The 26,577-nt window shown below is 35.7% G+C and overlaps 1 pseudogene; it reads left to right on the top strand.

Annotated features, from left to right (window-relative positions):
* The first annotated feature begins 18,076 nt into the window (after positions 1 to 18,076).
* On the top strand, positions 18,077 to 18,970 carry LOC149154261 (glucan endo-1,3-beta-glucosidase 13-like; annotated as a pseudogene).
* The last annotated feature ends 7,607 nt before the right edge of the window (positions 18,971 to 26,577 follow it).

Genomic DNA, 26,577 nt, shown 5'->3' with positions numbered 1-26,577 from the left:
ACAAATTTTGGAACAAAGCCGAGCAATTATGAGCCAGGTGATAGCCAAGCACGAAGGAACAGGGGTGAGGATTCGTAGGGAGGTGGTCTCTTGCATTAAATAGCCCTTCCTCGAAATATCCACCCTCAAATCGGAGCTCAGCAGGCCACCTAAACGAATCTTATAGGTAGACGAGCAGCTTTATGGAGAGTGAGTGTTTACTAGCAGTTTGAACAGCCGAGTCCCTTGAGTCAAGGAGGGCTGCTGAGGACCCTCGTAGGCATAAATAGGAAGGCCTTTAGCCTTCGTAGTTTACTTTTTGAACTGTTGTTTTTCCACTATAGTGCTGTCATCTTCTTAGCTCGTTTTTGTAGCTATTGTTGTATAACTTATGAACCTGGTTATTTTTGAGTAATGGAAAGCAGCTTTAGTTGGCATCAGTTCTGAGTTTCGTTCGGAGCCTGTAGCTCTTAGGGTTGGGCCCAACCCAGGAGCCAAGGTTTCCTTTGTGTACTGTTATTTGTTGTTTTATGTCTTTGCAAAATAATTTCTGTTAAGTAGATTAACATCTTGGCTGTTACATAGGACATGGTTGATGATTAGATAAGCTTTTCATGTTCATATTGAGTTGACAAGTTAATCACAGGGAAGATCTTCAGAAAAAGGCTATCAAACACTTCTGATTCCACCTCTCCCTCAGTGGGAACGTGAGCTGGGACAGAGGTGACCTTGCTGCCAACAAAAACAAATGTCTTTGCCTCACCATGCAATCATTAATGGTAGATTCTCATCTGCAGAAAGTGATACCAGTTATGGTTATGTGTGTAGGTTCATGATTGCTTAGTTGCATAGTTATTTCACGTGATTTCATTGCAAATAGACTTCTGTTCATTTCCTTTTCTGTTACTTAGGTTAGACTAGAGTAAAATGGCTAGGTCATTGGTTTTCCAAGTCATTGTTTGTTCAGTTTGAGAAACAACTTGCAGAGAACTTGTAATACCTCTCCATCTACCTGTAATCCATCAATCCCATCTGCTCCATCTCCTAACTCGGGTTCTTACCTCACGTTCGCCACATTCACTTGCATAACCCTAATTTTTGTGCAAACATTGCTTTACTCCTCCTTGAACAAATCCAACCATCCCTGCCACTCCTCAGCTCCATACCCCAAGTCCTGGACCTCCTCGCACCCCTATCTCACCTCCATACCCACTCAGTCATCTTTCTTCCTCCATCCATCCTCCAAAATCCCATTTCTGAACATCATGTAGAAAATTACAGACATCCTGTAGAAAATCCAGAACATCCTGTAGAACCCCTGCAGACTTCCTGTAGAAGCTCACGAATGAGGTTTCTTGATAGCCAAACTCTGTGAAACTCTATGGAAGGGTGTTAGGGACCCCTTAGGCCCTCTCTGAACCTTCCCGACCTCGTCCAAGCATTTCCTCACCATTTCCTGCCATCAATCAATCTCTGCACAGTCAAACCAGTTAGGCACATGCATAATAATTTTCCAAAATCAATCAAAAATAAAAAAAGATGGTTCTTCTAGATTCTACTATAGAAATAGCTTGGACACATGCATCTCACATTCTTAGAAGTCAATGGAATCTCTTTCAGTAGCTTTTGTCCTCTTTCTTGCATCAGTAGGACTAGCTGGTAACATTAGGGTTTACTAGGGTTTACATCTCCTTTCAGCTTTTCAGTTTCTTTCTGCAAGTAAGTTAGCCTCCTTTGAGTTAGCTTCCATCCATCAGTTAAAAAGCTTCTTCTCAGAACTCATAGAAGTTGGCTTAAGCTCCTAGAAGACTTGTGCCAGCTGACCAAGTGACAACTGCGGCAAGAACTAATACGTGTGCATACAGCACTGTCGCTTCCAAGTTTGTTACAAACTACCGGGTTGATAAGAGTAAAGAAGGGAGTCCCAGTAGTTGCAGCATTATTGCTGCAATACTGGAACCCACCAAATATGAAAACGCAGCACACAACAGTGTGAATATGTTTTAGTTGTTGTTCATTGAGAACTTGCAAGGGAGCACGCAGTGCGAATGTAATTGTTGTTCGTTGAAGAAAAAGAATATGCAGCAGCGTAGAAGAGCAATGTAAGAGAATGCGCAGCAGCTCAAGTGAAATGTATTTTTTTTTTGTGTTGATTGAACTTGAAATGTGAAACGCAGCAGCGTGGGAGTAAGCAGTGAATGTAATGAAGAGATTTTTACACACAACAGTGTAAACTCTCAAGGAGAGACAGAGAATTTTTTTTGTATTGCACAGCAGTGCAGAAATGATCTAAATTTTTTTTTTGTTGTTTTTATTTAGAAGAATCCAGTGAGGCAAGGAAGAGTGGGAATATCCTTATCAAGTATATCCAGTAAGACCCACCCATACCTCACATCTTCAAAAGAATTGTTGATATAAGTATCAGTACCAAGACTATTCATCCAAAAGCGGAAAGCTCTTTCCTCCATAGAGACTTCATCATATTTCACAGTATCTGCAATTTATTCCGTTCTAGAATCCAATGATAATCCTTTCCTTTGGTGGAAAATATGAGCAACAAAAGCAATCTTCAAATTGGTGGAGCCCTCGATAATGTCCTTTGGCATCGAATATCTTTTACAATTTCTTTTTCTGCTTGCAACAAAATCAATTTGGACCTTTCCATGACGTCCTTGGACTCCATAGGGGAAAGATTACAACACTTTGGTGCAAGGGTATTTAGTAAAACAACATATCCTCTCCATCCTTCAGGACTTAATAAAAATTTGAAACAAATTCCTTGAAACCTGCTTCCTCAATATGTCTTCTAAATGATCTTCTTTAGTTACAACAAGTTGCAACTTACTAAAATCGAAATTAGAATTATGGAATAGACGTCTGATTTCTGAACTTTTGATCCATGATATTTTTGAACTCGTGTTACTTGACAGGTTAGAATTTTTATCCCTGAACAAATCGATGGAGGAACTCACCATACTAATTCCACAAACTCTAGGTGTTCTCGGCGACGATTACTACTGCAAATCATCATTGGTGCGTTTGGGAGTGTCCGAATGTGCGGTGCTTCACATAAGACAATCATTTAGAAGCGAATGATTTAATTTGTAGTCCAATTCTTCTAACTTATTCATTACCCACAAAGAGATAGCAACATTCACTGTCGCAGTACAGGAGCAATTATGGACCTTCATGATTCTCCTTTGCTCACAACGCCACAAATTTTCTCGACAACCTAGCAACGATGACAATTCTTTGTTGCAGTTACACAGTGAAACACACAAGAAATTATGAAATTCAACACTCCAACGGAAAATAAACACTCTCATATACTACCTAAACTATGTACAAATGATTTAGAAATTTACAACTTGCCATCTCGTGGTTCCTCCCTTGAGGGAGTCAGACCCATATGGGCTCTGATACCAACAAAAAAAATGGAGGACCAAACATAATGAACAAATTTATTAAAAACCAAATCGTATTCTTTATACAAAGCCAAATTACATGCTACATAAATAGTGTTCATGAGATCCAATAGATTCCAAAAATGGAGAATATTGTTGAGAAAATCTCTCAACAAAACTCCAACAACCAACAACCCAAACCTACCTATATATTAATGTAAGAATTACTCCAATTATATTTCCACCGTCATAAAAATTCTAACGATAAGTGTCCATGTGAAGGTGTGGGGACCCTAGGTATCGACTAATTCTTAAGAAACATGATCTTTTTCCTCCTGTATTTCAACACTCGCATTTCAGGTGATCATATTATTATATTTATTTGTGAATTTTTCTTCCCTAAATTCAATGATATTTGATTTGAGAAAACCATATAATGTTGGTGCAGGTTGGCACATAAGTGTCGAAGTCTTATCCCTAATATCCTAAACAATTTGGGAAAGCGAAAGTGCAAACATTATAAATTGCATCTCCATGTTTGTGATCGCTAGATGAAAAGCAAGAGTGCATAAGATACCTTATTCACATTGGTGTCACTCTTTGTTGATGGGCTTCTTTCATGATCGCACTCCATAACACCCTTCTCTACATGAACTACAATAATGAGGAGGTTGATGGAATTGACATTAGGATAGAAGTTAGAGGCATTTTCAGTAGTGATCAAAGGGATATTTAACATCATCAACATGTCATTGTTAGGACCTGCAATCAGAAGGAACAAGATCATAATAAAGAGTACCATATTCTCTTCATCACAAATTTTAGTGAGAGAAGAGAAACGATATTATACAGGAACAAAGTACACTATTAGCCAATGATCAATTTGATATCTGATGGGTTTGGGAAGTAGAGAAATTCAGTATAGAAAAGAGATAAATTTGAGATATTTGAGGAGTTCGAATGGTGAAGGTTATGAGGAAATGTGAGTAATTATAGAGAAATGAAAAGTATGAATCAAAACACTCATTGTTCAATCCTCAATCACTAGAATCTCCATCTTTCGTGTGTTTTGACTACACTATTACATACCCAAAGCATTGCTTTGATATCTGATGTTTGAAATTTCTTATTTTTTCCACAAGTTGATAGCTCTAAGGAGTGTTGAGCTATTGCAATCATTTTCCCATGTTTGAATTAATGATTAGGTTCCTAGCGGAAAATTTTGATATCTTAATGTCAACAAATCCATAGTTAGAACTCCCATTGTCAACATTAACTTGGTGGTGAGAAATTTACCATGGGTATTTGACAGACAGTTAGTGACTTTATTCTTAGACAGGTACACACATGTAGTGGTCATCAAGGCTTCTTGAATATCAACTTTATTAACTCGACTATAACATGGATGTAAATGTTTCCATCTTTGGGTGATCTAGAAATTTTTTTGTGTATCCTCTCAAACGAAAATCTCCATTTGCAGAACCTTTTATGGACACTTATATTTGCATGTGAAACATGAGAAATAGATTCTCTAAATAGTACTTCAACAATATATCAAGATAAACAAGAATCAAATAGATATGAAGCAATCATAAAAAAACACGTGATAGTGGAGTTTGTCCAGTGTGGACAACGTGTCCGACGTTTGGGTCAAGAGTGGGGAAGTCACTTCATTAGTCTCTGTAGAAGATGATGAGTACATGAAAAAGTCTCTGTCAACACAAGGATGAAACTATTATCTCAAGTGGAATTTCTCTCCAAAGAGTCGTTCTCCTACAAAGAACTCTCACTCACAAGACATGCTCCCTCAGTATGACAAAGAAATGATTTCTCACAAAAAGTGGCATAAATGGACTTTCTCACATAAGTGAAAATAGGTCCTCTAGAATCTATTAATTAGATTCATACCATACTCATCATCATCATCATTTCAAAATTCTGAGATCAATGGTTGTAAACATGACTACTTTCCGGAAAAGTGTCAACATGGCCTTCTTTCAGCGTTGCACCATTTTGGTTTACGAGCAAAGGATAAGGAGATGAATTTCCTACAATGATTTAGATCTTGCTATCCTACTGTAGCATGCATATATCACCATAACCTGAAGCATACATCCATATTTTTTCCAAAAAAAAAACACGAGAAATGGCCAAAATATATCATTATACCACCAAAACTGGCAATGGTCTAAAAATCGACTACTCAAATGCCAAAACGGTCCACACCATCATGATCCTTATGAAAAATCGTTTAATTTGAGCATAAAATCAATCCCATTTTGAAACTATCAAATATGGGCCTCCAGGGAATCTAAAAATTTCTTTGCACATTCCTACATCAGGTTTCACGCTCAAAGTTTTGCATCTAGAAAATTGGTTTCTCAAATTAAAAAATTGGTTTGCACCATCAAACTCCTAGAGAAATTCTGAACAATTTGACTATAAAGTTGACCACATTTTCGTAACTATGAATTTTGGGCCTCCAAGGAATCTAAAAGGTTCCTCCATGATTCCTCCAAATCATGTTTCCCATGGTCATAGCTCCATAGCTCATTGTTTTTTCCACCTGTGTCAAGGTTCCACTCGACATTTTTCCTTGTGATCTTATATGTCTCCGTGTTCCACTCATATGGAAACAAGGGTTTAAATAATTTTTGGTGGCGAAGTTAACTTAAGCACTCCACGGTGGTTAATATGGTTGAGCATAGGTCCCATGGTCAAGCTCACTAGCCTCCCCCATATGGCTATTTGTTGGCGTTTTTTATTAAAATGCAGTTGTCGTTGGGCAACACGAGATTGAATCCCGCCAACCCATTTAATAGTGTTCCACTGTTTCGAGGTTGGGTTGGCAATTCTGCCAATGGTGGCCTACCCCCATATATATAATGTGGTTATACGATGGTTGGAGGGTTGGCCCACCCACCCAAAATTATATATATATAACAAAAACAAACCAGAGAAACCGTTCGTGGGATTTTTTAAGGGTCGCTGGAAAAATTAAATAGATTGAAAACTGAGTAGTACCAGTGGGAATTTAGTTCCAAATTGTCTCTTGGTTAGTTTCCGCCAAATTTAACGGTTCTTCTAGATTTAATGAGATTGCAAATTTTAGTGAGCCTCTAAATTTAGCTAGTGACAAAAGTCTTGCTTCGTTGACTTAAAACTTTGGCTGCCAATAACTTGCACGTATGAAGTCAAATTTGGGTGTTTCACTTTTGGATTCAAAATGACGAGCTCTTCTATATAGTCCTCATTTCTATGAAATCCAAAGAATTTGATCTTTAAACCTCTCAAGAACCACCTAGATCATTGGGCAGTTGGTGTGATAATACGAATGGTAATCAAATTTATGATGATAATGTTACCATAGTAAGGCCAACTAATCCAAAACAACTTCTTGTTGCAGAGTCAAACAAAACAATCTCTACTCCAAGTAAAACAAGCAAAACTTCTTCGGACATGACTCTTGAGAAGACTGTATTTTTGTTGCCTCGTAGACCATCAATATCATTTTTTCCATTCAAAGGCAATTTCCAAATTATAGTTCTACTAATTGATTTAGTGTTAAGACAAAAAAGGAAATTTATTAAAATGGAAAGAGGAAGGAAAAAAAGTTTTCATATAACTTGGAAGAAAGCACTATAATTTCAAACTGTCATAATGGGGCAACAGAGAAAAATGTGAACTTTGAAACTCATATGTATAGATTGCGTAAGCTTGGTAAATAGAGGTTTTTAGCGACAACCATTGATTATATTATGCACCCATTATGTAAGATATGAATAAACAACAGTTGCTTGTTATTATTGGATGACATTTATGCATCGAAGCTCATGGAAATCAACATAATCTTTTGTTTGACCACCAGTTTTAGTAAAGTAATTAATCTATTTACTTCGGTTGGTAAACATTGGTAAAACCTTTTAATTTTATTATTTTTTAATTAACGGGAAGTATGGCAAGTAAAACAAATAGTTATGTTTTGTTGTTCATTGGATAAGCAATGAAATGTAATGAAAAGAATACGCAGCATCGTAGAAGTGTGAATGCAAGGGTAATGCGCAGCAGCGCGAATGTCTTTCTTTTGTGGTTGTTCATTTGAGAAATGAGTGGGATCACGCAACAACACGAGTATAGTTTCTGTTGGTGAATATGAAAACGCAGCACACGGCAGTGTGAATATGTTCTAGTTGTTGTTCGTTGAGAACTTGCAAGGGAGCATGCAGTGTGAATGTAATTGTTGTTCGCTGAAGAAAAAGAATATGCAGCAGCGTAGAAGAGCAATGTAAGGGAATGCACAGCAGCGCAAGTGAAATGTAATTTTTTTTGTGTTGATTGAACTTGAAATGTGAAACGTAGCAGTGTGTGAGTAAGCAGTGAATGTAATGAATAGATTTTTACACACAGCAGTGTAAACTCTCAAGGAGAGAAAGAGTATTTTTTTTTGTATTGCACAGCAGTGCAGAAATGATCTAAAGTTTTTTTTTGTTGTTTTTATTTAGAAGAATCCCTCTGGCAGAGGAAGAACTTTTGTAACAGTTGTTTTTTATCAATGAATACAAGTTTCTCTGTGCTTGTATGAAACTTTGTTCTCCCAAACAATTTTAGTTTCTGCTGTGTTGAAAAACAGAGCATTCCGTTCTGTTCAGTTTTTGTTTGGAATTACCAGAAATTCCCAACATGGTATCGGAGCTTGTCCAGGCTCTTTGAAGGTGTCAAAGAAGCTGAAGGAAGGATTTCTTGCTGCAGCAGCTTCTCCAGCAGAGTGAAGACTCAGTCAAGAAAAAATCCAAGGTATTTTTCAAGTTAGTTGTTGTATTACTGTTGAAGACAGTCAGTTATTTTAAATACACAGTCAAATATTTTAAAGCATAGTTAAGAGTGCAAGAATGGCTGGAGCCAGCACTAGCATGGGTATCTGTAATACCCAGCTTCCATAATTTAATGGAAAAAACTATGACTATTGGGCAATAACTATGAGAGCTTTGCTTGCTTCCCAAGATTTATGGGAATTAGTTGAAGATGGTTTTGGAACCAGCAGATGAAGATGATTTTAATAACTTGACTCAGGCAGAGAAAGAACTGTTGAAGAGCAATAAGAAGAAGGATTGTAAAGCCCTCTACTTCTTGTATCGAGCAGTGGATGAGAGTGTGTTTGAAAGGATAGCAGCAGCCGAGAGATCCAAAGAAGCATGGAAAACTCTCAAGATAGCCTATCAAGGCATGGAGAAAGTGAAGATAGCAAAACCACGGTTCATTGAGGAGGAAGCTTGGGATGGAAGCATAGAGAAAACAGTGAATGTTAAAAACTCTTTGTCACATGATGAAGATGATGAGGAGATGGGTGAAATACATCCCCAAACAGCAGCACCAACATAAGGGCAGCAAGAGACACCCTTGAGGAGAAATGAAAGTGCTTTTCCAAGCACACCACAAGCAGGGAATTCAAGTGCTTCCTCAAGCACTTGTACACCAAATGAAAGAGGTAAGAAGTTCAGAAATTTAAGTGACATTTATGAACAAGAGGCAGCAAATGAAGGTATGAACTCTTTGTTTGCTTTATATTGTCATGTTGATGACCCTGTTCATTTCGAAGAAGCAATTAAGGATAGGAAATGGATAGAACCCATGAATGGGAGAAAGGAATTGAAGTTCCTTGAAGATCTATTTAAAGAGTATGGAGTTCGATACGTAACTCTTGCCAAGATGGCCGAGATGGGCTTCACTGCCAACACCCTTGTCAATATGACAGAGGAAGAGATTGAAGATTTGATGAAGACCCTGGTAGAACTCTATCATATGGATCTTCTTATAGGGGAGAGATATGGAATTAAATCTGTCATAAGAGTAGAGAAGGAGCAGGTTGCTGATATTCTGACCAAACCATTGGGACATAAAAGTTTTGAGTTTTTGATGAAATGTCTGGGTATGACTGAAAAACCAGCAGTTGAAATTAAAGGGGAGTGTTGAAATTGTAATTTCAACTGTCGTGCAGCGCCAGCGACCATAAACAGTTTTTGGAAACCGCCTGATTTCCCCGCACCACTCTTTGCCGGACAGCAGTAATTTTGGAAAGGCAGCGATAACAATCATCGATTGACACGTGCAGAGTAGTTTTGTCAGAGTAGTTTTTTTCCCGGAGCATAAAGTTCGGCAAGAAAAGTCTGTGCAATATTGCTGACAGTCGTTCGATTGATAACAAGGCTGACCATCGTCGATTGAAACCAAAGTCGATGTACAGGCCTGCAGCAAATGAATTTGACGTGAAGTAAAAGTTTTTTGTTTGACCGCCAGTTTCAGTGAAGTAATTAATGTATTTACTCCGGTTGGTAAACGTTGGTAAAACCTTTTAATTTTATTATTTTTAATTAACGGGAAGTATGGCAAGTAAAACAAATAGTTATGTTTTGTTGTTCATTGTATAAGCAATGTAATGTAATGAAAAGAATACACAGCAGCGTAGAAGTGTGAATGCAAGGGTAATGCGCAGCAGCGCGAATGTCTTTCTTTTGTGGTTGTTCATTTGAGAAATGAGTGGGAGCACGCAGCAGCGTGAGTATAGTTTCTGTTGGTGAATATGAAAACGCAGCACACAGCAGTGTGAATATGTTTTAGTTGTTGTTCGTTGAGAACTTGCAAGGGAGCACGCAGTGCGAATGTAATTGTTGTTCGCTGAAGAAAAAGAATACGCAGCAGCGTAGAAGAGCAATGTAAGGGAATGTGCAGCAACGCAAGTGAAATGTAATTTTTTTGTGTTGATTGAACTTGAAATGTGAAACGCAGCAGCGTGTGAGTAAGCAGTGAATGTAATGAAGAGATTTTTACACACAACAGTGTAAACTCTCAAGGAGAGACAGATTATTTTTTTTATATTGCACAGCAGTGCAGAAATGATCTAAAGTTTTTTATTGTTGTTTTTATTTAGAAGAATCCCTCTGACAGAGGAAGAACTTTTGTAACAGTTGTTTTTTATCAATGAATACAATTTTATCTGTACTTGTATGAAACTCTGTTCTCCCAAATAATTTAAGTTTCTGTTGTGTTGAAAAACAGAGCATTCTGTTCTGTTCAGTTTTTGTTTGGAATTACCAGAAATTCCCAACATCTGAGAGTGAGAGTGAGATTTCGATGCAAGTGCAATCAATTACAAGATTCACAACACGACTAATTGCAAAGCTAAAAACCCATGTGTTGCATACCTGCTAAATAAAAACGAGATTGATATCATCGTTCATTGTACGGGAGTGCGGAGCTCCCGACAATGAGCTAAGTTCACTAACACACCGCTCAAACAAAAACGAGTTTGATATTATTGTTATTTTGCGGGAGTGCGGAGCTCCCCACAATGAACTAAGTTCACTGTGCAAAGCTCCACATATCGCTTAAACAAAAATGAGTTTGATATTATCGTTTATCGTGGGGGGAGTGCTGAGCTCCACACTCTTGTACAATAAGCTTCTATTAGATTAAAAAATTAATATTGAAATTTTCATATATTAATATTGTGTGGGAGTGCACAATGAGTTATTGTCTATATTCTGATTAAAATTCATATCATAATTGGTAACTAAATTGTTAAGGTCGGATTATATGGTTAATTTAATTATTTGCCTAGTGTTCCAATATGTGGAGGTAGCTTTGAAATGGTGTATTGTGTGCAAACAACAAATATGGGAACTGAATTGTTAAGGCCGGAGCATATGGTTAATTTAATTATTTTTCAAGTGTTTCAAATATGTGCAGGTAGTGTTGAAATGGTGTATTTGTGTGCGGACAATAAATATGTGTGGAGAAAAAGGAGTATAGAAAAGCACTTTGTACAATAAAAATTTCAATTTTATCTTTGCACTATGCAATAACAAGAAAGTATTGTGTGTAGGGATAATAGAGTATGGAGAATCACTTTACATAATAAAAACTTCGACTTTATTTTCACACTTTGCAGTAACGACTATAGCATTTCTCTTGTGGTCAAAGTCTCTTGATTTTGAATTATTTTGATGTGTTTCTGAAATTTTAACCCAAATTTAGGAATATGCTAAATATTTATATTTTCCGGTAAATTCAAAATTAATTTTCAAATTTTTCTGGAAATCTTAATTCTGATTTCCAATTCGTTATCCCTGTGGACATAATTTCCCTGGTATAGAGCATTTTATCCAAATAATTTTAAAATAAAAGAAAAGCTAATTTTATGAATGTGGATTGTAAGTGAGTGCTCCGACAGTAACACTACTATGCCTAACACTGACATTGCTGTTCCCAATAATTCCGTAACTGATAGAGTTGCTCTTCCCAGTGATTCGGTAACTGATAGAGTTCGAAGTCGCTTACATAGGTGAGGGGAATAACATTAATACATTGTGAGGAGTCCCGGCTTCCCATTCCTCCTCACCTCTGGACTTTGCACAACGTATTAATGTTTCATGTTTAATTAGCAAATATTAGAAAACAAAGAGCATTATGGAAGCTCTGGCAGTTAAGGGTCTTGATAAACAAGGAAAAGTAGAGGAAGACGACGATGATGCGACTTGTTCAAGTTACGACTTGTTTGAGCTGGAGAATTTGGCAGAAATTGGCATGAACATGAGCGTGTTCCAAAAATACCTTCTAGTATATAAAAGTCGAGACTACTCATTTGGAGATCAATAAAGCCATTGCAAGGGGATCGATCGATTGTTTGATGAAGCAATAATACTATGTAACCCCTCTTACTTTAGTAATTTAGTGTCCAATATAGTTGCAGGTTCTATAGAAATTTCAGATTTTTAGAAACTGATATTCATAAATTACGTAAGCTTCGTAAATAGACGCTTTTAGTGACAACCACTGATTATACTACGCACCCATTATGCAAGATATGAAAAAACAGTATATGCCTGTTGTTAATGGATGAAATTTAGTCATCTGAGCTCTTGGAACTTGCCATAATATTATGGCTAGTTTGAGGGAAGGCTACTTAATTTGAAGCCGACACTGAAAGTGTCTGGTAGGTGACCGAAGCCTGGAGTTCATTTTAAACGAGGATTGCCATCGTCCCAGAAATTAGTCTTTCTCCTATGCCCTGTTTTATGCAATTTGTAACTCAACTGAAGATGAGGGAGGAACTATGGCCCACAAAAAGAGTAGCAGTTGGCAAGATATGAGAAATATGGATGAAAATTATATAGTCATGAACAATTCTAGCTATAAGTGCGCTGTCGAAGTCGAAAGCCAATAGGAAGAGGGTCCATGGTAGAATAGGGAGAACTATATGCATGGTAGATCTTTCAAGATGGGCATTTTCAATGCTGAAACAAAAGGAAGTTGAGAGCAAGATTTCGATGCGATTCCAATCAATTACAAGATTCGCAACACAGCTACTTGCAAAGCGGAACACCCATATGTGTTGCATACCGCTCAAACCACAACCAGTTCGATATTGTTGGTGTACATGCATTTAGACTAGCTGTGTTGGTGTGCATGCATCTAGATTAGCTCCAGTTAACTTATTGCTTGCATGTGGCACATGTACACATTAACATAAGATAAAGCACACTTAGCTTTAGTTAGCTTTAGTTATTGCATGTACAACTAAGCTTAACTTAGTTGCTTTTATGTATTTATTCTAAAACTAATATTGTAGAATCAATTTTCATTTCTTTATTTGGAGTTGAACATGATTCAACATGAAATAGCAGTTCCCGAGAAATAGATAAACATAGGATGCCGTCCATGCGATTGAAATATCTTGTTTTCTCCATTGGCGATGTTGGTTCAACCTCCGTTGCCATGGTTATTCGAAATAAGCCTCTACTTTTGAGATGAAGTTGAATCTTTGACTTCCATTCGAAATATTATATGGAGTGAGAATTGCCGATTGTGGAAACTCCAATTTAGACTCCATTCTTTGTTGTTGCTTCAATCTTCTGAACCTGCAAATAAAATTGCTTGTGCACTGATTACAAATCCCTGTGCTCTGATACCATGTAAGATTTTTGAGATACACAGATCTAGATCTGCAAAACAATAAACAAGCTTGCAAGAGAAGGAAGGAAGCGAGCAAGAATTGAGAAAAGAAATGAAAATTGATTCTACAATATTAGTTTTAAAATAAATACATAAAAGCAACTAAGTTAAGCTTACTTGTACATGCAATAACTAAAGCTAACTAAAGCTAAGTGTGCTTTATCTTATATTAATGTGTACATGTGCCACATGCAAACAATAAGTTAACTGGAGCTAATCTAAGTGCATGTACACCAACAGATATTATCGTTCATTCTGCGAGAGTGCGCAGCTAAATTCATTGTGCGGAGCTCCGAACTCCCGTACAATGAGTTCCCCACGTTAAAAAATTAATATTAATTAATTAGTTTAAATAAAATGACACTAACCTGATATTTGTCATAAATTAATATTGTGTGGGAGTACGGAGCTTTCCCAAAGAGCTAAGGTCCATTGTGTATCTCCGCACTCCCTCACAGTCCTATCATAGTTGAAAAGGAAGATCAGAGAAGGCGGACTATGACGATCCCCATATTTCTTCGCTTTTAGATGCAAAAGAATTCTCTCTGCTCGTGCTACAAAGCCATGTTAGCCAAGTTCGTGGCCACGCTTTTGTTTCTGTATGTGACAGTTCTTTTTCCTCGTGTATTGCACCGTTGGAATTTTAGGGGGTCATATTATTATATTGACTCGTGATTTTTTCTTCCCTGAATTCATTGATATTTGATGTGAGAAAACCATATAATGTTGGTGCAGGTGGGCATATAAGTGTCGAAGTCTTACCCTTAATATCCTAAACCTTTTGGGAAAGCAGAAGTGCCAACATTATAGATTACGTCTCCGTGTTTGTCATCGCTTGATGAAAAGCAAGATTACCAATGATACTTGTTTGCATGGGTGGCCCTCTTTGCCGATGTGCTTCTTTCTTGATCACACTCCATACCACCCTTCTCCACATGAACTTCAGTAGTGTGGAGGCCAATGGAACTGACATTAGGATCAAAGTCAAAGGGAATTTCAGTAGCGATCAAAGGACTATTCAACATCATCAAAATGTCATTACTATGGCATGCAATCAGCAGGAACGAGATCATAATCAAGAGTACCATTATAGTGCTCTTCATCACAAATTTCAGTAAGAGAAGATAAATAATATTGTAGGGGAACGAATTTACGAAGTACACTATTAGCAGATGAGCGATATGATATCTGATGGAGTTAAGCAGTAGAGAAAGTCGGTATAGCAAAGAGATAACTCTTAGTTTTGAGGAGTTCGAATGGTGAAGGTTGCGAGGCAATGCAGGTACCTATAAAGCAGTGAAGAGTACGAGTAAATGTGCTCACCGTTCAATCCTTGGGTACACCACAATCTCCATCATTCGCGCGCTTTGACTACAATATTGCATACCCAAAGCACTGCTTTGATATTTGAAGTTTGAACTCTCTTGTTTTTTTCCACAAGTTGATAACTCTGAGTGCTGAGGTGTTGCAATGGTTTCCATAGGTTTGAGCACTATCAGATAGGTTTGATCACTATAATATGTATTTCTATTGTCAACATTGTAAGATGTATGATTTTATTTTTTATTGAGTACATATTTGTATTACTCATATTGATTTAATATGTGCTGAGAGATCAAATTTTTTCACGTGCAATTTTCTTAGAGTGCAAAATACAATGTGTTATTTTTCATTGTTTAAATTGTATTTTTGAATACTAAATAGAATATATATAAAACCAAATAAAAATTTGAACAGTATAAACTTAATTTTTTTTCTATATATAAATATATATGAAGTTGAAATAGTTTATTTAAATCTTTTGTTGAAATATTTTCGTAAAGTATAAGATTTAAACGTTTAATTCACACTTAAACACTTTTTTTACTTTTAATTACTTTACAATATATATATATATATATATATATTTTAATTATATGTCACATTATTTTTCTCTTTATAACATAATTTTTTATTTTTATTTTTATTTCAAAGGAACACAGAGTGACAAAAACTTACATATCCCCGGTTGATATTAGACTGTAGAATAAGCTTCTCAGCTCAATCAAAGATTCACCCACTTCAACATTATTAACCTGGCTATTACATAGATATAAGAGCTGCCATGTTTGGTAGGCCATCGGCATAGTGCTAGTCGTAGTCAAATTTATAATGATAACGTTACCATGGCACTGCCAGGTAATCTAGAATAGCTTGTTGATGCAGAGTTAACTAAAACAATTTCTACTCCAAGTAAGACAAGAGGAAACTTCTTCGGACACGACTATTGACAAGACTATTTTCGTTTCTGAAATACCATCAATATCATTTTTCCATTCGGAGTCAATTTCCAAATTATAGTTCTATGAATTGATTCAATGTTAAGACCAAACACAAAATTTATTAAAATGGAAAGAGGAATGAACAAATGTTCTCATATGAGTTGGAAGAAAGAACTATAATTTCAATTTGTCATGATTGGGCGGCAGAGAAAAATGTGAAAGTCGAATCATATGAATAGATTGTGTAACATTGGTAAATAGAGGCTTTTAATGACAACCATCGATTATATTATGCACCCATTGTGTAAGATACGAATAAACAGCATTTGCTTCTTGTTAGTGGATGACATTTATCGATTATTGTATGCACCCATTGTGTAAGATATGAATAAACAACATTTGCTTCTTGTTAGTGGATGACATTTATCGATCTGAGCTCATGGAACTTGCCATAATCGTATGGCTGGTCTGGGGGAGGCTAGTTATTTCTAAGATGATACTGAAATTGTCTGGCAGGTGACCGAAGTTTGGAGTTCATGGAAAACTGGGATTTCCATCGAACGGATTATAATTCTTACAAAAGACATCATCGCCATGCCACCATCATCCAAGGAATCGGTTTCTCATGCCCTGCTTGATGCAATTCGTAACTCAGTTGAAGCCAAGGGACGAATTATGGCACACAAAAAGAGTAGCCATCGACCAGCTATGAGAAATACGGAGGCTGAGAATTATAATGACTGGGAATTGCACAGAAATCTTTCAGTATTCAATGCAACGAGGATGACACTATTGGCAATCTCAGGAAGCTCGCGATTTCTTAGGCTGGAACTCGCGCCGATAATATCAATGGAGGTTTCCGTGGCTTTCTCTCGACTACAACAGACCTTCAATCTTTAATTGAGGCAGAGGGTTTTACTACAGCAGAGGTTGAGTCTTTAATTGAGGCAGAGGGTTCTACAAGAGAAAGCGTAGATTCAAATGGGTGCTGCCGAAAGCTCTCTGTTTACAATCCTCAGATAAGGGGACCACTGATCTGGTGTCTGAGAGGGGTGTCTGAGTGGGTGCAGATTCCTATCTCTGACGCAAAATTTTAGCTTGGCCAGTGTCCTCTACCAAGTTTGACTAATTTCTATAAAAGGAGTTTTTTCCATTTTTAATCACTTGGTAGATGGTGACTCCCATGGTTGGTTCCTTTTCGAACGACGTACTCGGATAAGCTGCACTGTGTAAAAAAATAGAAGAATCAAGCCTGAAATCTACAGGTACGTATACACAATATTACTGTGCAATTATCCTTGGCTTTAACCTGATAAACTTTTAAATCTGGAGAAATTTTTCCATTTGCTTGTTGGGTTTGCTTGTTGGTTTCTGGTCTTCGATGCTATTACTTTAAATATCAGCCAGATCTTGCTATTGCAGGTGTCAATTGTACACATCTCCAGATGCTATTACTTTAAATATCAGCCACATCTTGCTATTGGCAAGAGCTATTTCCAACTCTATTGATACATTAATGCCCTCTTAAGAGACTCTAAGGACCGTCTTGGGACAGGAGTTCTGACATCGGCTCCGTTCTCCGGCTAACAGAGTCCGATTCCATAGTGATTGAGATATGCACGATGCCATCATCCATGTCGTTGTTTGTATTATGCCCATTGAAACGAGCGGCATGTGTATCATGGCATGTCGTGTATCATATGCTATCTACCATCTGATATTAATTGCCACCAAATTTTGAATTGTATAATGGCACTCCAAATTGGAATTTTGAATCTCAGAACCCGCGCTGCCATATTTTGTTGAAATTGAAAGAAGCTTTGGTCGGTTATAGTTTCTTTGCTCAGCATGAGCTTCCGGATGAGTTTGGTGCTAATCGCGATTGCGGTGGTTCTGGCTATCGTTGCCTCTGTTGGGGAGAAAACTCATTTTAGCGTTGCCATTGGGATATTGGGATTCTGGGTTTATGTATCACATGATAGGCTGTTGCTCTAGAAGATGGGAAGGCATAGTTTCTTTGCTCAGCATGAGCTTCTGGACGAGGTCGGTGTTGATCGCAATTGCGGTGGTTCTGGCTATCGTTGCCTCTGCTGGTGAGAAAACTCATTTTAGCATTGCCATTGGGATATTGGGATTCTGGGTTTATGTATCACATGACAGGTTGTTGCTCTGGAAGATGGGAAGGTGTGCATGCCTCCCGGCATCATCAACCTACCATAGCTGATTCCAATAACAATTCTCATGCATTTTATTTGGCCTCTGTGAGTCTCACGTTTATCAACAAGGGTGTGAACAGGGGATTGGAATTCTAACATAATTACTCTTACCAGTTTGGCTTAGTGTATTTACTTTTGTAAATTTCTGAGTCAACATTTTCCACCCATACACTAGCCATAATTCCGATCGTCCCCTACCCTAGCTCTTATGGTGCTCGCTGACCTCCCAGCCTGGTGGCTTCTTTTCATAATGTCCCTCGTTGGAATCCCCTCCGGGGTACTTGCTTTTGATCGCTTCAGTGAAGTCCAACATTTGGGCATTTTAAACTCCAATAGGACTCATTTTGATGGGAAAAATTTAACAGAAGTCGGGGGTTAGAGCAAACAAGAAGATAACACATGGTGTGTTGCAAGATATGGTACTGACCCCATTAGTTTGCAAGCAGCTCTGGATTGGGCCTGTGGCCCTGGTTATGCAGATTGTGGCCCTATACAACCTAGTGGGTCTTGCTATGTGCCCAATACTTTATTCGCCCATTCCTCATTTGCATTCAACAGGTATTAGCAAAAAAACATGAAGGCACCGGGGTCTTGTGATTTCCAGGGTGCTGCAATGCTAATAGATGTCAGCCCAAGTAAGCCCAATAATATTAATATTCCCCCTTCCCCAATCTGAAACTCCAATGTAAAAAAATGGAATGTATGTTCATTTTATTGTATAGTTTGTTTATTGTTTGAGCAGTTGATTTTTCTGCAGGCTTCTTCTAAAATGCTTGTGCTTCTGTCACTGGCCACGCAGGTTATCCTGACTGCTTCTACGCATTCAGGTAAATTCCCACGCTCAAGTTTTATTGATATAAACCATTTAGCGTTCTCTGTCAAGGTACAGAGTACTTCACTGGAACGGCTCCTGTAATTCTGCATGCATGACAGTATATTTTGCAACCCAAGAACAACTGGTTTTAGGGTGCAAAATAATGTGTTCGGTATTTTCTTGTGTTTTTCAAGGTCTGGAGGGCCAAAAAAGAAATCCTGCACTTCTGCGCTCGCGCTGCCTTTGTTTCTATGGTTGTCTCTTATTATCACTCTTCTTGTGCCTTAAGAGACTAGACTTCCATGAATGCAACTTGGTTGCAGATTTTATGCTAAATTTGTTAAAAGCAGTTGGCAAAACAACCTGGTTGAAGATGTTATGGTAAATCTGTTTGCTAGCAAGTGTGGTATTTTGGAAATACTGGCTTGCTCAAATTTTGATTGTGATTATCAGGCTATTATACCAATGAGGTGATAAAATTTGGAAGGAAATGAATATTGTAAAATATTAGGCTTGATTTTCTTCTTGTAGTATGGCCTATATGAGAGTCAAGCATGCCCAAGGCTTCAAATTCAAATGAATTCGACTGTAACTTTAATCATTAAATATTGTACTTTTTCCTTCCTTTCACCTCTACAACTTTTGATGTCTTTTAAATGATAGTAGCAGTTCTCTGTTCTCATCAACTTTGCAAAATTATAAATCACTCATAATTCAAAATGGTTTTAGAAGACAATGCAAACAACAATATTCTGGGCACATTATGAATTTAATTTTTGTGAGCACCTATCCTTATGAAAGAGAAGGGCCTTGAATCAGGGATCAGTGCAAAATATTTACACTGGGTTTCAGGAAATGATATCTCATTTTTCACAACTTTTAAGAACTAGGGATATATTATTGTTATCCTATAATTTTAATACCAGGTAAGAAATGGTGAGCCAAAATCTTATGTGAGGTGAGCCAAAAAGTTATTGAAGTGTTATGAATTTTTTCCTATGTTGTTGTGAATAATATAAAATTGCAATGAATTGATAAATATGTTTGAATGGGAGAGATGCATCTCAATGGTTATAACCTATTGGTACGTTGCCTGTAAAAGGTGCAAGGCCTATACACAAACCCTTAGACTGGGAATGAGTTGATCACTTCACTAATTGGTTTTAAAAAGCAATTCAACTTTTTTATTTGGACTGGGAATGAGTTGATCACTTCACTAATTGGTTTTAAAAAGCAATTCAACTTTTTTACTTGGACTGGGAATGAGTTGATCACTTCACTTTTTGGTTTTAAAAAGCAATTCAACTTTTCTTCCTTGTCAAGTAAAAAGTAAAAGATAAAAGATTCTGCATAGATGTTATTAGAAGTATGGATAAATGTTGTTAAGAGCATAGACATGGTGTATCAAAACTTTTAATAGGATATAACTTTTAATACTTTTAATATATGGCTCTTAAATTTTATTATTATTATGCCAAGCTTTTATTAAAAATGAATTATAGGTTGCATTTTTTTTATATTTTATTAATAAAATTCATATTAAAAAAAAAAATGTTTTTCATGACATTGTTTTCAATTATATATATATTATATATATATATATATATATATATATATATATATATATATAATTTTATTTAATTTATTTTTTATTATGTAAAAAATTAATTTAAAAATAAGCTATATATTATTACTATTATAAATTAAATCCCTTCGCTAATTAGTTTTGAAAACAATTTAACCTTTATATTATTTTTAATTAATTTTTTAATATTTGTGATATTATTTTTAATTAATTTTTTTAAAAGTTGTGTGTTTAGTTTGGAGGAGATATACATATTAGTTTTGAAAAGCAATTTAATCTTTGTATTATTTTTAATTAAATTTTTTAATATCTCTGTGTTCTGTGTTTAGTTTGGAGGAGATATAATATTTATAAATAAAACAATAGTTTGGAAGAGATATAGTATTTGTAAAATGAAACAATGTTATTTTGGTTTGAAATGTGTAGGCTTAAATTTATCAATGTGATTTCTTCCAAAATTGTTTTCAAACATTATTAAAAAATTAAATTAAAAAACTATAAAACATATTAGAAAAAGTTCTTGGGTATTTAAAAAAATGTGAAATTTTATTATTAAGGTTTAAAAAATTAAAAATAAGAATGTTTTGTATTATCAAGATTTAATATATATTCAAATGTGAAATTTATATAAATATAAATAATATTATTAAAAATTAATATAGATTTATTTAAACTTTAGAGTTCCAATTGTTTGGAGGAATCAAATGTCTCTAAATAAAAACCTTTCTACAAGTTTTGCATTCAAAAAAGGTTAGTGACCATAAAATATTTTATAATACACTATTGAATAGATATTATAGTAACAATAAAATGGAGTATCAAATAAATAAAAATAATAAAACATAATGTCAACACAATTAAAAATTAATAACAAGTAAAAGTAGCAGTAATAATAAATTGATTGAACTCAATTTGTTATATTGTAATCTTGTTTTTATTAATAAAATTAAAACAATTTTTCACAATACATATCATTGTAAAATAAACTTAAATAATAATGATTCATACAAAACATATAATCAATAAACATATAAAAACTTAATAAATTTAACTGATATAATTAGAAATAAAATTATTTTTAAATATCTAATTGTGAAATATATAAATATAAATAATAGTTATAAATTAATATCCATTTTATCATATAAATTAAAATAATTATCCATATTCACTTTAATGGAGTGTTGGAGCATATATATAAAGAGGAAGGAGTGAAGAATTCTCACTTAGCTGCCATCTGAGGCATTAAATAGGGAGCTAATTATCCCATGCAATCACATATTTTTATTATTATGACTATATAAAACATTAAACTAGAAATTTATCCCTAATATTGTTAGAGTTGCCTTATTGTTTTCTAAAGACTAAGAGTTTCCCTATTGTTTTCTAAAGACTTCATTACAACCTACTTGTGGGATATTTCTTACGTTGCATCCCCAATTGTGTTATGCTTGTGAAGGCCTAAGCCCCCTTGGTCGAGATTTCCAATGTTCTTCCATTACAGTTGATTGGATTCTTTGCATAGTTCAAATGCCCATGAGTGTGAATGTGGTTGGTAAGAGCAATGGTTGGTGGGAGGGCCGACACTAAGATTCCATTGTGGTCTTCTGGAATGCATTTACACCAACACTGTTTGTAAATTTGTTAAATTTCTAATACTCTTTAGTATTATTATTACAATGTTATGGTTTTGGTTTAGGAAATTGGTCTTGTTATCCTAGTTAGAGGCTTCTTTCATATGTTGTTGTTTGTGGGGAGAGTATTTGGTTCTTCTTTAGTTTAAGAAGGACCTCTGCCAAATGCAGTTCCCTATCCATTTTCACATTTTTTATAAACTTTATAGAGCTTAAGAATATGTACTTATTCATAAGAGGTTATTGTTCAAATTTAGAGGGGGTAGAATATGGACACCTCCACTGAAATCCTTGCAATTTGGTGTTTGTTGTAACTTTAATATTAGATTATTATTATTATTTATAAAATTTTGAAATATATATTTTTTCTTATTATATCCAAAAAATAGCTCAATCACATAATCAATACAATAATTAAATTAATTAAAAAATATTTTATATTAAAATAGATTTGTTACTTAAAACTTACAATAATATTATTTAAGTAAATACATCTTATACACCACCGATTTGGTGTGCATCCTTGCAACTTTAAAATATGATTATACTCTTTTACCTGGTTTTAAATCTTGGGGTCCCTATTGAGTGACATCTTTATTCTGTGTGATAAGGCTCAAAGAGTAAGCTCTCGTGCGAGTCTAGACTTTTGCTAAGTCATAAATTCCTAATATATTTAGCTTACAGTTATTGGATATACTCTAGCATTATAGTGACAATTTCTAAATTTAGCATTTATTTTTTATAATTAACAAGTATGAAACTCAACTCATTTAATTGATATTTTTATATTCATTTTTTTTTATCTTTTTTCATTTGAGTACTTTTTTGCTTTTGCCATATAATGAGACACATTAACATGCTTTTACTTTTAAAACATGTTTCTTCTTTTCTAAGTAAGAATAGTCAAATGTTGACTTGGAAAAATGCACGGCTTACAGTGTAAGGGCATCTTTCCGGTATGAGATCATCTCATTCTTTTTATCTTATTAATATTATTTTTAACATGTTTCTTCCTTTCTAGGTAAGAATAGCCAAATGTTGACTTGGAAAAATGCACGGCTTACAGTGTAAGGGCATCTTTCCGGTATGATGTCCCAATTAGACTTACACCGTCTCATTTTGGATGGGATTCTAGTCCCAAACAATGTGAAGTCCAATTGGGACATCATATTTTTTTAGTATGATGTTCCAATTAGACATTACATCGTCCCATTCCGAAGGGGACTCTAGTCCCAAATAGTGTGAAGTCTAATTGGGACATCATATTTTTCGAGTATGATGTCCCAATTAGACTTCACACTGTTTGGGACTAAAGTCCCATCCGAAATGGGACAGTGTCCCATTTCGGATGGGACTTTAGTCCCAAACAGTGTGAAGTCTAATTAGGACATCATACCAGAGAGATCCCCTTAGACTGTAAGCAGTGTATTTCACCTAGTCAACACCAACTGACAAGGATTTTCTCTTGGTTAGAAGAAGTAACTCACATGGGTTGATATATGAAAATGTAAGATGGGAACAATCAAGAAATCATAGGATGAATGGTTATGTGAGTGTGTAGAAATAGGAGGTAAAAAACAAAAAGCACTTTCTCATGCAATATGTGACATACTTAGAAAGGTGCATATTAAAGACTATGACTCAATATTTTGGAAGAAACTAGTAATGGGAATGGGGGAAAGTACCATTTTTGAAACACTTGGAAGACCCAAATTTGAAAAAATAAAAATAAAAAAAATTAGCATGTGTGCATGGGGAGAGGGCAAGAGGAGAGAGACTTTGGGTACATAATTTTGTAAATACAAGAAGGACAACCAATTTAGATACCCAATGGAATCCTATGTGAAATTCATCCAAGAAATTGCAATTGGGCCCTGAATGGAAATATCTGTAAACATGTATTGAAAGTTGAGATGTTAGTGAGTAACACTATTTTGGGTGAAAATGTAGCACCTAGTGTCAGTGATCCCACTACAGAAAGGCCTAGAATTTTATTTGATTTGAATGAAACACCTATATTGGGCCCAGAAATCCAAACAGAGATTTCGCCATGCTTTGATTCTCCTCCCAATCTGAATTATCATAATGAAACAAGCATTGATAATTTAGAGAATTTCTCATATAATGTTGAATCAACCAATGTACGACAAGATAGTGCATTCTCTGAAGATGATGAGATGAAACGTGTTAACTCATCAACTCATGAGAAATTGAGATCCATAATACCTACAAATTTGGAACAGGCATATGCATTGAACAACTTGGTAGACAAAGCATGTCAAGAATACAACAAAATGTTTTTCAATACTATAACTCCATCCAAGATCACTACCAAGAGAAAACATAGTTTCTTGAGTCTAGTAAATAAAAAGAGGCGATGTGGTCGCAAGTCAAAATCAGGGACAGATAAACTACAATTTGAAAGGGTTGGACGAGTTCATGCAAGGAAAAAAAGAATGGATGAACAATTGGAGTCATCTTCTCAAAAACAAAGAAATGTGGACCACGCGCCTGAGATAATGCAAGATTCTATTATACCCAATATTGGTATGGAAATTTCATGCTATGCATTGTTTTACGTTAAATGCGATATATTATCATGTTCAACACATTTGCATAACTATATGAACTATTTTTATTGTTACAGCTGAGGGACCCACATCTCACAACATTCCAAATTGTCAAATTCGTTTATTTGATGAACATGCTATTGAAAAAAGATCTAGCATTGGGAACACTGCTTCAACCATTAACATCCCAATATCCTCCCCAAGGGTGCTCCCCCCTATTGTAGAACCAATTAGGATGTATCATCACCCACACCCACCACCTTTTTCCTTCATAAATTCTTCCATGCCTATAACCACCTCTGTAATACCTTCCCAATGCTCACCCCTACCCTTCAGTCATCCATCATTCTCATTTTTCAATCGTCCACCCTTAACATTCCAATTTCCCCCCTAGGTTAATTCCCCGGCCTACAGTGATTCCCACTATTGTACAACCGGTGGGGGTGTATCGTCGCCCACACCCACTACCTTTTCCCTATTTCACTTCCACCATGCCTTTATCCAGCACCCCTGAACCATGCCTATATCCGTCACCAAGTGCTCCACCATCTACCTAGGAAGGGTTGTCTTCTCCATTGCCTCAGATCCTCACGGTGAGAATGAGTATTTGATCAAAATATCATCATGAATTAATGAAATTGATTATATGCCTTTCAATTTTTACAACTAATTGATTATTGTAATTTTTGCAGAGATATCAATTTGGAAATCCACCTGGGAGTGCCAAGAGGGACGAGGGTGACTTATAGACCCATACTTTAGATCGAGCATGATGTTTTTTTTCCATTATGTCATTTATGGGCATGAGATTCCATTATCTATGTTGGAAATGAAGTTCTATTTTGTAAAAAAGAAACATGTATAGTTGGACCTATTTTGAATAAAAATACATAAATTTAGACTTGTGTTTATGACAACATCTTCATTGAATTTTAAATCCTTATGTGGATGCGATGTTATATTCTATCAATGTTACATTACTTTTGATGAATGTAGTTGTAATGGATTTTGCTTTTATTATTTACAAATTATCAAGTTTACAAGTTAAGTTACTTTTATATTTATATCTTATTTCTGTATATGCGCAATTTTTGTATATGGAAGTTGCGCATATACGGTAGATGCACATACATAAAAGACGTGCATACACGGAAAATATGCACATATAAGAAATTTACACATATACGGAAGATATGTGAATATACGGAAGTTGTCCATATATGGAAGATATGTGCATATGCGGAAGTTGCGCATATACGAAAGATATGCGCATATATTGCGTATATGCACAATTTCCGTATATGCATAATTTCCGTATATGGAATTTGCGCATATACGAAAGCTATGTATATACAGAAGATATGTGCATGTCTTCCGTATATGCACAATATCCGTATATGCGCAATTTCTGTATATGGAATTTGCACATATATGATGCAGATACATAAACGACGTGCATATATGGAAGATATGCACATATAAGAAAGTTAGGGATATACGGGAGATATGCGCATATCTTCCGTATACGCACAATTTCCGTATATGCGCAATTTCTGCATATGGAAATTGCGCATATATGGAAATTGTGCATATACGGAAGATATGTGCATATCTTCCGTATATACATAACTTTCTTATATGTGCACATTTCCGTATACGTGCAATTTCTGTATATGGAAGTTGCGCATATACTGTAGATTCACATATATAAAAGACATGCATATACGGCCAACTCCAGATCGTAGGTAGAGTAGCGTTGCTCATAATCCTTCAGTTTACGTGATTCATAAGCTATGACCTTCCCTTCCTGTGTTAATACTCCATCGACACCCTCCTTACTTGCATCTGTACATACTACAAAGGATTTTTCTAGATCTGCTACTTTTAGCACCAGGGCGGTAATAAGAAGTTGCTTTAGTTGCTCAAAACTTTGTTGACATTCCACTATCTAGTGGAAAGCAGGCCCCTTTTTCTGAAGTGAAGTCATTGGAAAAGCTATTTTTGAAAAGCCTTTAATAAATCGGCAATAATACCCTGCCAGGCCCAAGAAGGATCTTATGTCGACAACATTTTTCGGTGTGATCCATTCCATAATAGTTTTGATCT

This window comes from Pinus tabuliformis, chromosome 9 (assembly GCF_031772625.1).
Source record: "Pinus tabuliformis cultivar Carrire ecotype Pingquan chromosome 9, CPIR1, whole genome shotgun sequence".
NCBI classification, from domain to species: domain Eukaryota; kingdom Viridiplantae; phylum Streptophyta; class Pinopsida; order Pinales; family Pinaceae; genus Pinus; species Pinus tabuliformis.
The sequence above is the reverse complement of the archived record's forward strand: the minus strand, read 5'-3'. Positions and strand labels throughout refer to the sequence as shown.